This window comes from Trachypithecus francoisi, unplaced genomic scaffold, assembly GCF_009764315.1.
Source record: "Trachypithecus francoisi isolate TF-2019V2 unplaced genomic scaffold, Tfra_2.0 Lachesis_group21, whole genome shotgun sequence".
In the NCBI taxonomy this organism is placed as follows: Eukaryota; Metazoa; Chordata; class Mammalia; order Primates; family Cercopithecidae; genus Trachypithecus; species Trachypithecus francoisi.
In genome coordinates, this window is record NW_022681467.1 from 10,489,632 (window position 1) to 10,506,298 (window position 16,667).

General features: G+C 40.7%; 1 protein-coding gene and 1 long non-coding RNA gene across 3 annotated transcripts in view; one reads left to right on the top strand and one right to left on the bottom strand.

The window, feature by feature from the left end:
- MACROD2 (mono-ADP ribosylhydrolase 2) overlaps positions 1–16,667 on the bottom strand; it is a 2,183,277-nt gene that overhangs the window by 132,246 nt on the left and 2,034,364 nt on the right. The window lies entirely within an intron of this gene.
- The window catches only part of LOC117068437, a 37,002-nt gene continuing 24,277 nt past the window's right edge, over positions 3,943–16,667 (top strand). The window contains exon 1 of the long non-coding RNA XR_004431118.1: positions 3,943–4,023. This is a non-coding gene — a long non-coding RNA (uncharacterized LOC117068437). The remainder of the gene's footprint in view (positions 4,024–16,667) is intronic.

Sequence of the window (16,667 nt, forward strand, 5' to 3'; positions counted from 1 at the left end):
TGGAGTCTCTCTTTCTTGCCCTGCAGATTCCTAAGACCTCTGCTCACCTGCAAGAGCTAAGCCGTGAGCCCTCTGCAGAGAGATGTCCCTTTTTTGTGGTGTCCTGGCACTCAGCACAGTGCCTTATCTGTTAAGGGCTCCATAAACACATGTCAAAGGATTAAGAGAGAAATTTCATTTTCCCCCAAAGCGTGATTATTTTTTTCCTTGAATCATATTTCAGTTCTCTATGTAGATGAGGTATGGTATCTATCTCAGCTTCTGCTTGAATTTCATTAAATTGTGGATTCGTTTAAACATTTCATGTGTCTTTGATCTTAACTAATGGTTCCCAAAAATCAAATGGTGAAGTGTGGGGAGCACAGGTATTAATAGTTAGGATCCCTCTGTTTTCGCCAGTGCCAGCTGGGGCCATCCTCCATCCCCTTTCTCCGGGGTGGTGGCAATGACTTCCTGATATGTTTTGCTGCTTCAGTTCTTTTCTTAACACCTCTTCTCAGCCTAGAAGCTGGTTTGTTTTAAAGTGTGAGGCAGCTGATACCACTCCCCTGCTTGAATGCCCTGATGGCAGCAAGACCCTGTGTGGTGGAGACCCTCGTTGTTTCTCTGCTTTCATTCATTCTCTCCTAGTATCCTGCTGGTTCAGTCGCTGCAGCCATGCTGGCCTCTGTGCTGTTCCTCCAGCATACTGGGGTCTCTTCTCCCCGGGCCTTTGCATTGCCTGACCCCTCCACCTGGAGTGCTTTCTTTCTAGCCCCTTCAAGTTACTGCTTAAATGTCCCCTTTCAATGAGATCTGTGCTGAACCTTCCATTTAAAATTGCATCACCTCCCCACCTTCACACACTCCATCCTTCTCATTCCGATCAACTTTTTCTCTTTGGTTCTTCAGTTGTCCATCATCTTCTAATATATCGTATCCTCTAATTTAGGTAGGTATCATGTTCACTGTTTATGTGTTCCTGCCCCTCCCTGAACGTAAGCTCCACCGAGGCAAGGATCTTTGTCTGCTTTGTTAAACGATGTTTCCTAAGTATCTAGTAGGGGTTCAATAACTATTCTCCAGTTAATGAAATACGCTCTTGCCTTACCTGGACTTGCCTGGATAGTTCACAAATGAATCAGGAAAAAAAGAGGTAAATTATCTTCTATTCCAGGATCTTTCAGTTACTTATGAAGCATGAGGTTCCACGTGTCATTTAGAACAGAATTTTTCAAGGATGGTGGCCCCGACATAAGATCTCAGGACCTTGTGATAATACACCCATTGCCACTTGTCTGCTTACTAGAGCAATTAGCTAAGAGAAGGAATCGCCTCCCCAGGCGGGGGCAGATTTTGTGTGGAACTCGTTTCAATATAGTTCTCTAGACTAATGACTTACAGTCTTCTGGGAAGGTGGTGCAGCAGGTGTAGGCAGTTTGGGGAAATGCTGGGCAGTGCTCTCCTGGCTGCCAGTTCTACCCAAAATAAACTCAAATAGTGCTGCATCCATGCCCCATTAACAGAGGGGGTGCAAGACTCACAGGTTAGTCTTCAAACATTAGGACAGACAAGACCATCGTGTCAGCCCTATCTCTATCAGTGTGTCTCAAAACAGTATTGTCCATGTAGAAGGAAGAGGAAAAATTGAACCTGTAACTTTTTAAGCCTGTGTGCCTGTTAATGGGGACTTCAGTTTAACAAGATGTGTTCAAAGAGAGGAAATGCATAAGACTGTAGGTGCCACTGGGCCTTCTATATGTTTTCTGTAATGGTAAGCAGAGAGACAAGTGCACAATAAGGAGCTCAACAAATACCTGTGGAAGGATTGAATTTTGAAGCATTTCAACATTGAAAGTATGACCCAGGCATACCAAAACTTGCCATGGCATATCTTGGTATAAAAATAGCACAAAGCAATGCACCAGAGAGCTATTTTCAATATCACACATAGCCTCTTAATAGATAATATATGGTTCTCCCATATGGCGTGTTAATACAAATACTTTTACTCTGATACTGTTAGTTTTTAATCCAAGGCTTTCCAAGTACTTTATAAACACTATTCATGAATGCGGGCTTCCCTGGGGAAGTTGCAGCACCTTGCAGAGATACAAAGCATCTTGTACACAATCAATGACTATTAAGAAATGACAGTAATAGGAAATATATTCATGTGGCTGTTTTTTAAAAGTAACTAACAAATGAGAATTAAGTAACTTCCCCAAAGTCTTCCAATGACTTCATGGTACAACTGAAGTTAGAAATCAACTTATACTGACATAGTTATAGCAACTACATTTTTTTTCATTAAGCCTTAAGGTTAAATTTTCTTCTAAAAATTACATTTCTCTGTATTGTCATTTACATCCCTGAATCTACATAACCAGTGTGCCTACACATTTGTTTAAAACAGGCGCACACTGTGCTCTGTGCAGATGTTAAATACAGAACTGGCAAGATGAAACATTTTTTTTCTTTGCTTTTTTTTGCTGAAGAATGGAAAGTATATAAAGATGTTCTTTAAATAGAAGAATCATCCCATGAATAAATTCAAAAGCTGTTATATAGCTTTGTCATCAATTAATGTTTGTTGAGTACCTACAATGTTCAAGATGCTAGGGAGAGAATAAATTAGGCTATTCAGGAGACAAAAGCCGTTCCCTCTAGGAGTTGACAGAAGGGAGAGGAATGGAAAGGTTTCATGCGATGTGTCTGCCTGCACAAAGTTAAACTGAGGCTAGAGATGATTATCCAGAGAAAAATAAAAAAATGTTGTTTCATATATGTAGGTATGAATGAATGTTGGGTATTTTTGCTGGATGAAAGGGGTAAGTGCTTCAATTCTCCACTTGGCATTGCCCAAATGGCTCTTTGGGAAGTCACTGACTGAAGATGTATATGTGTGAGTTCCAGTGTCTGTCTGGGGCAACTCCCAAAGGGAAAGTCTCCTTCTCTCTGAATAGCCTAATTTATTTTCTCTCCAAGGTCTAATTCAATACACATATATCTGAGGTTGTACGCAGCCCCATATTATCATGGGAAGCAAAAACCAATTCTGTGTTTCTACCACTTTCTTCCTTTAAAATACTTATTCCTTCCATATTGAGACATGCTCTTTTAAGTAGTAGGAATCAAACTTTTAAGATGCTGATTTGGAATTTTGAAGTTCAGGATGAAAGAAATATATGGGTTTCCCATGATTTTGTATAAACTTTTTCCAAAAATGTGCTCTTGCCCTCAATATGATCCCATAGATGATAAAACTCAACAACCACCCCAAAGCTGACTGACAAGTATAAAAACAAGAGGGCTGTCTATGTGTATTTTAGCTCTCTTTAAAAATTACAGATTTCCAGTAATAGCTTTGTTTAGCCAAATGTTTTGTTAATAGCTATTTGACATTGTACCAACCAGAATAAATTTCAACATATTCTCTTTACTTCATATGAAATTAATTTGCAAGTAGAGAAACCACACACCTTCAGGCAGATAGACCAAATGTTTTGTTTGTGTGGAATTTTAGGCACAGGAAGCTGTTGTCTAAGATCTCCTGCTTTCCTTCTAAAGGAGTAACTTGGAAATTACTTTATCTGGAGTACTGGTCCTCAAACTACACTGTGCAGTAGAGGCCCTTGGAGGGCTTGTTAAAACACAAATAGTTGGGTCTGGTTCAGTGGAGAGGGACAAGGCCTGAGCACTGCAATTCCAATCAATTCCCGGGTGATGCTGCTGCTATGAGTGTGGCCCCACTCTTTGAGAATGATTGTTGGTATGGTTTGGCTGTGCCTCCACCTAAATCTCAACTTGAATTGTATCTCCCAGAATTCCCATGTGTTGTGGGAGGGACCCAGGGAGGTAACTGAATCATGGGGGCTGGTCTTTCTTGTGCTATTTTCATGATAGTGAGTAAGTCTCATGAGATCTGATGGGTTTATCAGGGGTTTCTGCTTTTGCTTCTTCCTCGTTTTCTCCTGCCACCACCATGTAGGAAGTCTTTCACCTCCCGCCATGAATCTGAGGCCTCCCCAGCCATGTGAAACTGTAAGTCCAATTAAACCTTTTTATTTTTCCCAGTTTCAGGTATGTCTTTATCAGCAGCATGAAAACAGACTAATACAATTGGTCTAGGCTCTAGAATATTAACAGGTAAAAGTAGAAAGTATGCTGCAATTTATTTTTGTTAATTACATGTGGCTATGAACAGCCCACTTTATTACTGTATTGTTCATTGTCCAAATTCTGAATCTCTGTAGCCATGAATTGAATAATCTCTTATGGCTATACTAGTATTTGTAAGACAAAAATAGACCTTTCATAAAATCAACGTCTAGAATTTACCTTTTCACTAAAATTTCACTAAAGATGATAATTTAATCACCTTATCTTAAAATAGATTCATCATTGAGCAAAACTTTGGGGAAGCTTCCTCTGTTCTGGACATTGTATCAGGTGCTGCAGACACAGGAATGAACAAGTTGGGAGCCCCACCCGCTCCAGGAGGATGCTGGGGAGACAGATGAGTGAACACAAGCCCCAGCTAGGTACAGCTAACATTGTGCTGGAAGAAGCAGGGAGGGCAGCAGGTGCTCTGAAGTTAAGCACCTAATTCCAGTGCTGGGGGCGGTCAGTGAAATTTGCTCAGGGTAGGCACTGCCCCAGCTGAGACTTTTGTCACTGAGCATTTTTTGAGCTCTCAGTCTCCCCCAGACTCTGTCCTTCAAAGCTGAACTGCCCACTGTGATAGCCACTAGCCACACATGGCTATGGGCACTCCACGGACCATGAGGCAAGTCCAAATTGAGATGTGCTGTAAATGTTACATATATGTCAGATTTTGAACATAGTGTGAAAAAATGTAAAATATCTAAGGAACAATTTTCATATTGGTTATATGTTGAAATGATACTACTTTGATCTATTGGGTTAAGTAAAATGTAGCGTTAAAATTAATATCACCTTTTTTTAAACGTGGCTTCTGAAAAATGTAAAACAACACAAGCATTTGTAACTCATGGCATATTTCTGTTGAACAGTGCTGCTGTAGCGATAACTAGTGGGGAAAAGGGCTGTGGGGCTGAGTCCAGTGGGACAGATGGATACTGTAGCTGCAGCTGTCAAAGCCCTGGCCATTGTCCCTGGCACTTCCCTCTGATTTCTGTGTGCACCAGAGGCTTCTTCTCCTGAACATGCAGCCTGAGGGTTTTTTCTGGTCTCAACAGGATGCTTGTCCTGCCAATACTGAGGTGCTGGGGCGTTAATATCCCAGAAGCAGCCCTCAACCAATGATGGACAGGAGGGGCTGAACTAATACCCCTACCCTGGCATCTATGCCCCTGGAGTGGTACTCCTCGGAGCATATCCACACTGTTTCCCGGAGTCCTCCTGCAGGACTGAGTCTCAGCTGCCCGCAGGACAATCTACTTGTTCATGCACCTGTTTTTGTTTCCTCCCCTTCTCTATCTCACCTCACCGCTTCCCTACGGGCCCTTCCTGGGAATCACTCCCCAGATCAACTGCTGGCCCTTGAATCTTTGTCTTAGCATGTGCTTGGAGGGATCTGCTCTCAGAGATTTTTAAACCAAATAATTACACAAATATAGTATCCCCAATCATGATAAGTGCTAATGAAGGGAAATGTAGGTTGCTAAGACGGCTTCTAACAAACAAGGTTATTGGAGAGGCCTTCCCTGTGGAAGTGGCATTTGAGCTGATAAGCCTAAGGCACTTGTGAAACAAAATTAATCAGTAGGAATGAATGAGGTGAAAAGGGAAGAGAAGGATGAGCGCTCCAGGTGGAGTGAAAAGCATGTCCAGGAACTCTTACGTGGGAAAGGCCTTGGCATCTTCGAAGACTTAGGAGGGGCCTGTGGGGCAGGAGTGCCGGTGGTGGGTGCCTCACAATGGATCTAAGTGGGAAATATTCACGCAAATGGAGTAGGATGAGTTGAGGAGAGAGGGAATGTTCCACTGGGTGGGGAGCAAGCCTCAGAGGTGAGAGGGAGCATGTACATTTGGGGAGTCACAGTAATTTAGTATGGCTGGAGCAGACAACAAACGGAGTGGGCAAGGACTGAAGCCAGGTGAAGAATGTGGTCACATTAGAAAGGGCTTTGTGCTGTTTGCGGGGAGTGAGGCATGTCTACGGGGGCAGTCGGGAGCCATGGGTGGGTTCTCACCTGGCTGTTTTGTGGGGTAGGAATATGTAACAGTATGAAAGACCCACTTGAAATTGATTGAAATACTCCAGACAAGAGATAGCAGAAGCCTGAGATAAAGGGGCAGCAGGCGAGGAGGGAGAGAACAGGATGGACTGAAAAGAGATTCAAGAGATCGGATGAACTGGCTTTGGTGAGTGGTTGGACGGAGGTGTGAAGAATGAGGAATGGTGTCGGCCTCTACTGTAAAACCTCTGAATTATCCTGAAGAACATTCTTAACAACTTAATAATACAGATATCATGAATATTCTATTTTACAGGTGGAGAAATGTTGTTCTAGTCTCAGCAATTCTCCAAAGCTCCCATACCTAGCAGGGAGCAGAAGTACAATTTGAGCCTCCATCATTTGCCTGCTAAAGGCAAGCTGACAGTCACCATGCTTTGATGCCACCCTGCAATCCACCCCAGCTGACAGCCTGGGAAAACTGCATGTTTTGGAGTCTGGGAACAAGGGGGACATTCTGGCTTAAGGTGACCATGAGAAATGCAACAGAGATCTTTTAATAAAAAGTGAGGTCAAATCGATGAAGAGAAAAAAAACGGCCCAGTAGAAATTCCTCTAGAATAACTTCTAGAAAATTTGTATAAGATTTTCTTAAGTAAAATGTGCATATAACAGTCAATTTTAATATAGTTACGCTACTTCGTGATACTCCCTGTTAGCTTTTTATTTTTTCCTTTTGTGATCTTGCCTGGGTTGTACATTTTGACGGATGGTCTGAGACAGTTGCTTCGAATATCTGTTCTCTTTATGTCATAAATAAGAATATAGCCTATTATGGGCCCTTGGGACCAGCCTAAGCAAAAGGAGAACTCTAACCCCCCTCATCTCCTTTCTGCATATATTTTGTGATTTCAGACCTATTGCCATTCCTTCTTCTCCTGCATATATCCAATATCCTCATAGTTTCTTTCTCATCAAGCTGTGCTTTTAGAAGGCATCAGCCGTCATTTTCAATTTAGGGTAAATTACTTTTATTTAGTAATGAACCTGTCACTTCTCTCATGACTACTGATAACACTCTAATTATCTAGTCTTCCTACCTATAACCACAGTTCTATAATTACTGTATGGAGCAGGGAGTGTTAAGACCTCCTGGTGTTGAATTTAAATTTACCCTCGATTTTTCATTAGATCTATTCCAAAAAGTCTTACTGGGGTCTTACTTCACTTTGAATAAATAAAATACTATGTGATTTTTTTTCCTGTCTGTTCACTTCCCAATGGTCTCTGTCTTTTCCCTGTAACAGGGCAATACCCCCTGACAGTGGATCATCTTGAGATGATAATCATGTTCTTTTTTTTTTTTTTTTTTTTGAAATGGAGTCTTGCACTGTCGTCCGGGCTAGAGTGCAGTGGCGTGATCTCGGCTCACTGCAACCTCTGCCTCCCAGGTTCATGCAATTCTCCTACCTCAGCTCCCAAGTAGCTGAGATTACAGGCACACACCACCACACCCAGCTAATTTTTTGTATTTTTATTAGAGATAGGGTTTCACCATGTTGGCCAGACTGGTCTTGAACACCTGACCTCATGATCTGCCCACCTTGGCCTCCCAAAGGACTGGGATTACAGGCCTGAGCTACTGTGCCTGGCCCACATTCTTAATAGTCACCTGAAACAATTAGCCAATCAAGGACTAGGAAAAAAATTTTCTAGGGTAGCTGATGTTATTTTAGATAAATCAATGTAAGTATCAGAAGCCACATCAAAAGACAGATAGGAACATCTGTTTCCTCTCTCCTGGTGGCAGAGTAGGCCACAGACAATTATGCATTGCCAGTATGTACAATGCTATAGACATGAAACAACACATGAATCCCTCACCAAGGAGTACTGTAGCATGTTCTTTGCTCTTTCTGCCAAATCGGTCAATTTGTAGAAGTTTGCCCTCATCAAATGTCCTTTTTTGGATAAATTTAAAGGAATTCCAGCTGCCTTTTCTCCACAGAAATATGTTTGGTAAAAAGTATATCAGGCAGCCTTGTGATCTATGAAAAGAGAGATCTCTGCAAGTGACTGCACTCATTGAAAATGAGAATCGGTCTGTCTAATGGACATTAGCCTCATCCATCTCATTGGTTCTAAGGTCAGTCATTTAATATGCAGAGCCCCTCATTGGTTCTGGGATCAGTTATGTAATATGCAGAGCTCTTTATTGGTTCTAGGGTCAGTTATTTAATATGCAGATCCCCTTCCTCTCTAAACAGGTAGAGCCCCATGAGGAGGCAGTGGAGGTAGCAGGCAGCAGCAGACAGAAACAGTCCGATAGTGGAGGGATGATATAGCACTATCTACAAGGAAGACCGCAGGAGAACAATCTTACAGCAACAGCTTGAGAAAGGTTTTCAGGTCTTTCTATCTTCTCAGCAGTTTGCTTATAAGAATAAATTATTCTAGTTCTCCCTGTTCTCATTACTAATGTCAGATGATCTTATACTTGATAAACCCAATTTCCCTATTTTATGCAACCCAGATCTTTTGCTTCTAGAAATGTCTAAATGACCTTAGTTTATAACATTTCGGCTGTCATAAGGTTTTCTTATGAAAACCTCCAAATAATGGTACTGTAACAAATGCTGTCTTGTGACATCAATGTCAATCAAAAACATGTCAAGTTGGAGCAAAAGTTTCCCCGATCACATGAAAATGTTAGGATAAATACTTAAATATATGCATATACTACTTGAACCATTCAAATAAATGGCAAGTAAATAATTTCTTCAACAACTGGCCAATAAATTTTAAATCAGAATATTTTACAAGAATAAATAATTGCAGGAAGAAACATTATGTATCCAAAATAAAATATGGCCCTTCAAAGTCTGTCCTATTAAAGCTAATTAAATTATGACTTTTCAGTCAGTTTTAATTACAACTAATAATGAGTCCTATGAGGTAAACCTTAAGAGGGTTAAACAGACATGAGTCTGTTTTTATGATTACAAAACGAGGTGTATACCTGATTCATTGACCCTTTAAACAATTTGTTTATTCATAGAACTCCCCACTCTTGCAAGAGTTTTCAAGTCTGCACGGTTTTCATGTAGGACCTCGGGTCAGCAATTTTGTAGTACTACATGTTCGGGCATGGGAGTAAAAAAAGAAAGCAGCACTACTTATCTGGGGCTACAAAACATTAGTAAGATGAACAGCTTTTAGTTTCTTCCTCCAGCTTTTCTTTTCCCTCGTTTTTCCCTCTTCTAGTATGAATTCATTAATCACACATACATGTTAACACGTTTTCTTTTGTCAACTCATGGGCTAAGTAATACATCTCTTACTAATGCCTTGGTAAAAATAAAACGTAGATTTTTTTGATTTTGAGAATTCTCATCCAAGAATTTTGATTTCACTTGCTGATAAAGACACACAAAAAAAGCTTTTGTTTTGGTTTGGTTTGTGGAGAATTGAATGTCATTCACGAGGCACGCTGATGTTCTAGAAAACAGCAAAGCCATAGAAGCCAGAGTATGAGACTGGATTATTTTCCACATTAAAAGCCAACTCTGACACAAATTCCCATTGCCATAGAAAGCCTGTGTGGTGCCAGCATTTAGCCAGCAGTAAGGAATACTTACTGGCAGTCCGTACATTTTTCACTCTGCTTGTTGGAGAAGGTTATTGTTATTCACGTGATGGATAGAAACGCAATATGAGTTTTCTGAGAGACCGTAACCCTGCAGGTTCATAATTCTTCTCTGACAGTATCACATTAGTCATTTTAGTGACTTAATTTTTGAACCTGTTTCTGTCTCCCTGAAGGAATGAGAGAAATCCTATGTAAAATGTATCCAACCTGAAAAAAGGACTCCCAGCTCTTTGTCTGAAGTAAGATAAATTGGATCTTTTAGGAAATGTGAGAGATATGGAAAGGAGGCTCTTATCATGGCTGGGTGGTATGGAGAAGCATATCTGAAATATTTCCAAGGACATGATGGGCACCTCTCTATGATTATTTTGGAGCAGGGGTCTGCAAACTACATCCTGCAGTCTTGTCTCGGTACAGCCTGCCAGCTAAGAATGGTTTTTATATGTTCAAAGGGTTGTGATAAAAAAGAACAAAATATGTGGCAGAGACCACATGTGGCCCACAAAGCCAAAAATATTTCCCATCTGGTCCTTTACAGAAGTGTACTGACCCCTGTTTTAGGGAGACCTGATGAAATAGCAGGAGATGACTCAGCCTAGGAAACCGCACACCTGAACTCATTGCGGGGCGATTACCCTTGTAGTGTAGGAATTGACTTGATCCTCTGTTGGGATAACTTCCAACTGCCTCCTGTCCACCAGCCATTACCTTCTGCAAGACAGCAAAGTGCCTGCGTCTGACATGTTTTCACTGATTCCAAGACTTCAGATGGTATTGGAAAGGACTTTTGAACTTAAATCCCAATAAGTGGGATTTAATATTTAAAGAGGTCTCAAAGAATCCAAAAGCAGAGACAGAGACATAGTTGGGATGTAGGAGTCTTGGAACAAGAAACTAAAGAGAATGCTGTTTGGGATGATGGTGGTTTTAAAAATATGCCCACAAATTCTCAGAGATTCCTCCCTTTGAGAGATGAATTTTAAGTCCCCTCATCTTGCATGTATGCTGGGTTTAGGGACTTGGTTCTAATTAACAGAATACAACCAAAGTGATGCTATATCCTTTTTGAGATTAGGCCATAAGAGGACTGCCACTTCCAGCCGAACATGCTGTCACTCTCCCCCCGCTGCCTTGCTCTCAGGGAAGCCAGCCGCCATCTCATGAGGACATGCATCTTCTGTAGAGAGGCCCCCATAGCAAGGGAGTGCTATCTCTGGCCAACAATCAGTGAGAAAAAGCCCAGAGCCAGCCTCCCCAAAAGTAGGGTGTGTGTGGGAAGGTGGGTGGTGGGGTGGGGAGGTATATGAGGACTTCGAGCTGAGCAGGCTCCACAAATATGTTACACAGATTTATCCCACCTTCTAATCAGCTGTGAGTGTGAAGAACCCAGCAGGAGTTGAACTAATTTTTAATATATTTTTGTCCTTTTCTTTTTGCATCCTCTTTTTAATTTTCATACATTTTATCTCTTCATGATCCAGCTTAGTGCATCTAATATTCATTCTTTTATGGAAACTGATTTTTATCTTCTAAATCCATAATAGGGGAGATTTCCTTCCAAGAAACCCCAATAGTGCCTAAAGAGAATTAACTCTGGCAAGTCAAGCTCTTCACCATGCCACTCTCCCTTCTCCTTTTCTCCCTGCCTCCCCTCTGTGCTTACTTTTCTTCTACCCTAGCTGCCCTCTTCCACCCATCCTCTATTTTCCCTGCCTTGTGCTCTTCAAGACACCACTGCCAGCAGAAAGCATCCCAACCTGCCTCCCTACACCCCCACACCCCTGTGCCTTTGGCTCAAAAAACCATTGGTGTGAAATGTGATTTCTTCTGACCTGATCAGGCCCTCTCATGTGTACAAAGGAGGAAATGGAAACTTATGTGAGAAGAGTTTCATAAATAATCCTTCTTGACACTTGGCATCAAAATATGTAAAGGTAGGGTTGACCATTATTTATTTTCATTTTATCGAGAACTTCCTATGCTTTAGAGTGATACTGTGATATAAATAAGAAATATATGTTTAGTCTTCATCCTGGTACCTGGCACAGAGCTTCTAAAACTCTTGTAATTTCCTGAGTGATAGGAACATCATTTGTTTCATAAGTCACTTTTAATCATACCTGAGTTTAAGCTTAATAATCTAAGGTGGTTCTTTGTGGGCCCCTTGATAGCTTCAGGGTGGGCCTAATTGCCAGGGCCCCCAACCTTGTGACTAGAGAGCTAGAGCTTTCAGCCCCATTTCCTGACCTATGGAGAGGAGAAGAGTGCTGGGGACTGAGTCAGTCATCAATGGCCAGTGATTTCATCAATCATGCCAATGTCATGGAACCTCCATAGAAAACCTAAACAACAGGGGTAGGAGAACTGCCATGTTGATGAATGCACTGACATGCTAGGACAGTGGCATGCCCCCACTCCACGGGGACAGAAGCTCCCGCACTCGGGACCCTTCCAGATCTCACCTTATGCGCTGCTTCATCTGGCTGTTCATTTACAACCTTTCCAACATCCTTTGTAATTAACTGGTAGTAGTAAGTAAACTGTTTTCCCTGAGCTCTGTGACCCATTCCAGCAAATTATCAAACCAAGAAAGAGTCATGGGAACCCCCCAACTTTATGACTCTGTAGCTGGTCTGTCAGAAGTACAGGTTGCCTGGACTTGCCATGGGTATCTTGAAGTCGGGGAAGTCTTGTGGGACTGAGTCCTTAATCTGTGCCGTCTGATGCTCACTCTAGATAGTGTAAGGCTTGACTTAAATTGTTGAACAACCAATTGGTGTCTGGAGAATTAGGGAATTGGTTAGTGTAAGGGAAAAAAACACGTATTTGATGTCAGAAGTATAGAAATAGATCATAGTAGTGGTAGTCGTTATGCATTATGGTAAATACTTTCCACGTGTTATCTCATGTAATCCTCACCCCCAATACTGAAAGGTGTATGCTACGCTTGCCTCACTTTTTATATAATGCAGCTGAGGCTTCCCATTAAATAAAGTACACAAATTCCCACTGATCATGCGAGGTTTAAACCTGGTCCAACTGCCTTAAGATCATGTTCAGGTTCCGATGTCCATCTCCTTTTAGCATTCAGAAAACACGCTAACAAATGCATTGCTGTTTAGCACTGGCCTGAAATGACCTTCACCTCCCAAAGATCTTTGTTAATAAGGACAACAGAAACTGCTCTGTGGTAGATAGAGCTGTTTTCCAATAAACACAGGTCTGATATTCTGGGACCGATTCTCTGCCCAGGAAAAGGAAGATTTCAAAACCTAAATTACACACAGGGCAGCCAATTCTAGAAAAAGAAAGGGGTTAATAGTCTTCCCGTAACTGTAACTACAATATTCTGCTTTGGAGAACAATGTTTTATTACCATGTCCACTACTCTGGTAGTCCCTAAAGAACTCTTTAAACAATGAGATTTATCTCAATTTAACTGCCCCCTCCACACACACACACAGGAAAACAAACAGTACACTTCACTTAAGAGAAATGATTTGCGGTCATGGTAAATTCCCATCGTTCATTTGCTTATTCGTTTATTCATTCACTTGGCCACCCACAAATATTTACTGAGTGCCTAGTATTTAAAAAATGCTGCTTCCCTAAAATACTATAAGCCCTTTCACTTTGAGAGGTAAATAAATATGAGACTTTATGACTGCATTTGTGCTCAGTATATTTTTTTATAACACGCTGTCTGCTTTGACCAGAGTTGAAATTGTATAGTACAAATCTATTACCCTAGAGATGAAAAAGTGGCCAACAGCCAGTAATAATGGACAGTTTTTCAACATAAAGAGCAAAGTATTCTATAAACTAAAAAAGAAAGACACAAACAAACAAGTACATTCCAAACTTATGTATGTTACAATTTTCAGGAAACTGGTTTTTTTTTTTTTTAATTTCTTTTCTTGGCTGAAACTTCACTGTTAGCTCATAAGGGCTTATGATTCTTTGGGCTGTCACCTGTTGAAAAAATAATTGCAGACTTACTGAAGGGATAGCAACAGAGAAATGGCCAAGAATATTTCTACACAGACAAAACTAAAAGTTATAAAAAAAAGAATTTAGGGAAAAAATACACACAACAACAAAAAAAGGAATTTGACAATACTTTTTCTAGGAAACTAGCAAAACTCTCTCCCAGCCTTAAACATAATTTTGTTGGACAGTCAGTTTGAATTCTACAACCAGATTACTCAAAAAGGCATTGTTTTCTGGATTTTTTTTTTCTATGAAGAGAAGAGGGACAATGGATATCTATTCCCCAGAAGAAATAATAATAATAATAATAATAATAATAAAAATAATAATAGTGATAATAGCTACCATTTTTGAATGCCTAATATATTCTTAAATGTCAGGCATTATGAATGGTTTTTATAATAACACATTTTACTTTTAATCTTTGCCAAGTAAGCAGAGTAAGAACTATTATTCCTGTTTTACAGATGAGAAAACTGAGGCTTAGAGCCAGTCAGTGGTAGAGCCAGGATTCAAACCCAGATCTGACTGGCCTTGTAGCCTCTGTCCTTTTTGTTATGACACACTGCATGGTGCCTTTCCAACTGACTTTAGAAAACTTTCCTAACTTACTATATGCGAATACTCATTGTCATATAATTAAATTTCATGCAGAATTATATTTCAATTAAAATTTAATTAAATTTCTGGCATTTGACATTGACCATTCAATGTCAAATCATCGCTACCTTTTGTTTTAGAACCTTATTTGTTTTTTATTCCCGATTCCAACAAACATCCTCTTTGCATTCCAATAACCTCCACTGAAGGCACCTTTTGATAGATGAGAGATGTGATGTTTTCATCATGTTTCACCGATAATCAACATTTGTGGTCAATGGAGCTAGACTGCTTCAAACCTGTCCTTACCAAGATTCGTATTTGGAAATATAACACACTGTATAGTAAGTAAGTTGAAAAGAAAAACCTCAGGATTCAGCTTCCTAAGAACTATGTCTGAATCTCAAAATCAGGTCTTAAACCTATAAACTGGCTCTTCACATTACTTCTGGCATCTAGTTTTTAAAATGCATCCTGAGGAAACCATGGCTTGCAAAATAACACTGCAAGGCACTGGTTATTGAAGCCTATTGCTGGTAAAGTGATTGGAAAGTGAAGCAGATGATGACATCCAACATTTCCTAATTTAATGGGCAGTAGATAAGGAAATTGGATAGCAATTGAACACCCAAAGGGAAATAATTCCCTGTGGCTGCCAATATATAAACGTCAGCCTTCGAAAGACAAGGTTACCAGACAATCCAGAGAATTTCTAAATGTAAACAGAAGTTCAAATTTCACCTTTGCTTGGGGCTGCCATTTAAAATGAAGCCACTCATAATCAGTACTACTGGCATTCCTTTGACCCACTGTCAAAACAGCTTGGAAACACAGAACAACGTTTTAAAAAGCAAACATGCAATTTTGTTGTTGTTGTTTTGTTTTTTGTTTTTTTTTTGAGACGGAGTTCTGTTCTTGTTGCCCAGGCTGGAGTGCAACGGCATGATCTTGGCTCACTGCAACCTCTGTCTCCCAGGTTCAAGCGATTCTCCTGCCTGAGCCTCCTGAGTAGCCGGGATTACAGGCACATGCCAACATGCCCAACATGCAAATTTTAAAAGTTGAATTCCACATTGCTTTCCAATGTACTCTGTTTTAGGCTAACGGTACTATTTACTTCCTATACGCCCTATTCTTAGTCACAGGATCCTTTTCCACATGTCTGTTTCCTATGGATAATCCCAGCAACAACATACAGTGGTGGCATTCTCTCTTTTGTTTTGCTTTTATTTCCTCCACTGGTGTTTTCTCATTTCTCCCACCACACTGATTTTCAGTCCATACCCTTGCACCATTCACCTTCACCTACCAATGCTTGCCTATCCTTCACATTTATCCTGGCTGGATCCACTTTAACTATAGCTTCTCTCCACACCTGCAGTCTTCGAGGTGGGGCTTTTAAGTAGTGTTAACGCTTTCCTGAAAGTCCCCTTTGATCTTTTATAATAAAGCGAGAGTGGAAAGAGAAGAATTGATAATGAATTTACAACAACATTGTTAGCCAAGATATTATGTCCTCTTAACTCTTATTGTCTGTCTTTAAAGAACATGACACAAGAATTCAATGATCAAATAATATTTACTGACGATGAACTAGAATAGAAGGCATACCATCTATTTTCCCTGTTGATACTTCCCCTGTTTTCCTCTGGGGAACCACTCAGCTCCTGCTTGGTCCATAGTTTTAACCATAGCTAACCATGTTGCTCCACCCCTGCACCTCGCGGTCCCAGAGTTGCCATGTGTCCTAGACCTAGTCAGGGCACTACATGTCGATGGCCACAGCGATTGGTTCAAAGGTAGACACTCAATCAGAGTCTAGCCAATCAGAGACAATGAAACAATTTCAGCTCTTTCATGGGAGCTATTGAGAAAGAAGTATGCCACTTACACTGGGCTTGATGGGAGAGCAGTTAGTGGTCATCTTTGTCCCAGAGAGGTGAGAGTATGAAATAGAGCCAACACAGAGGGAGGCAGAGCACAGAGATGGGTAGAGAGACCTAGTTCTGATGCAACTGGTAAATTATCTAATTAAGTATCACATAGACTTTTCAGATACAAGTTTGCTTAAAACAGTTTTAAATGGCTTTTCTATCCTTGAATCTGAGAGAATCTTGGCCTCTACAAACCATGTGGTAGGTTGCTTGTGGCTCTCGCTTATTTTCACATTGGCAACACCTTGGGAGTTTTTTAAATTACAGATTTAAAAACATTCGTGGGCTGATGTGTTCAATTTCATATACAGTGCACATCATTTCAGGGCTTCAGCCATTCTGAGCTCTGTT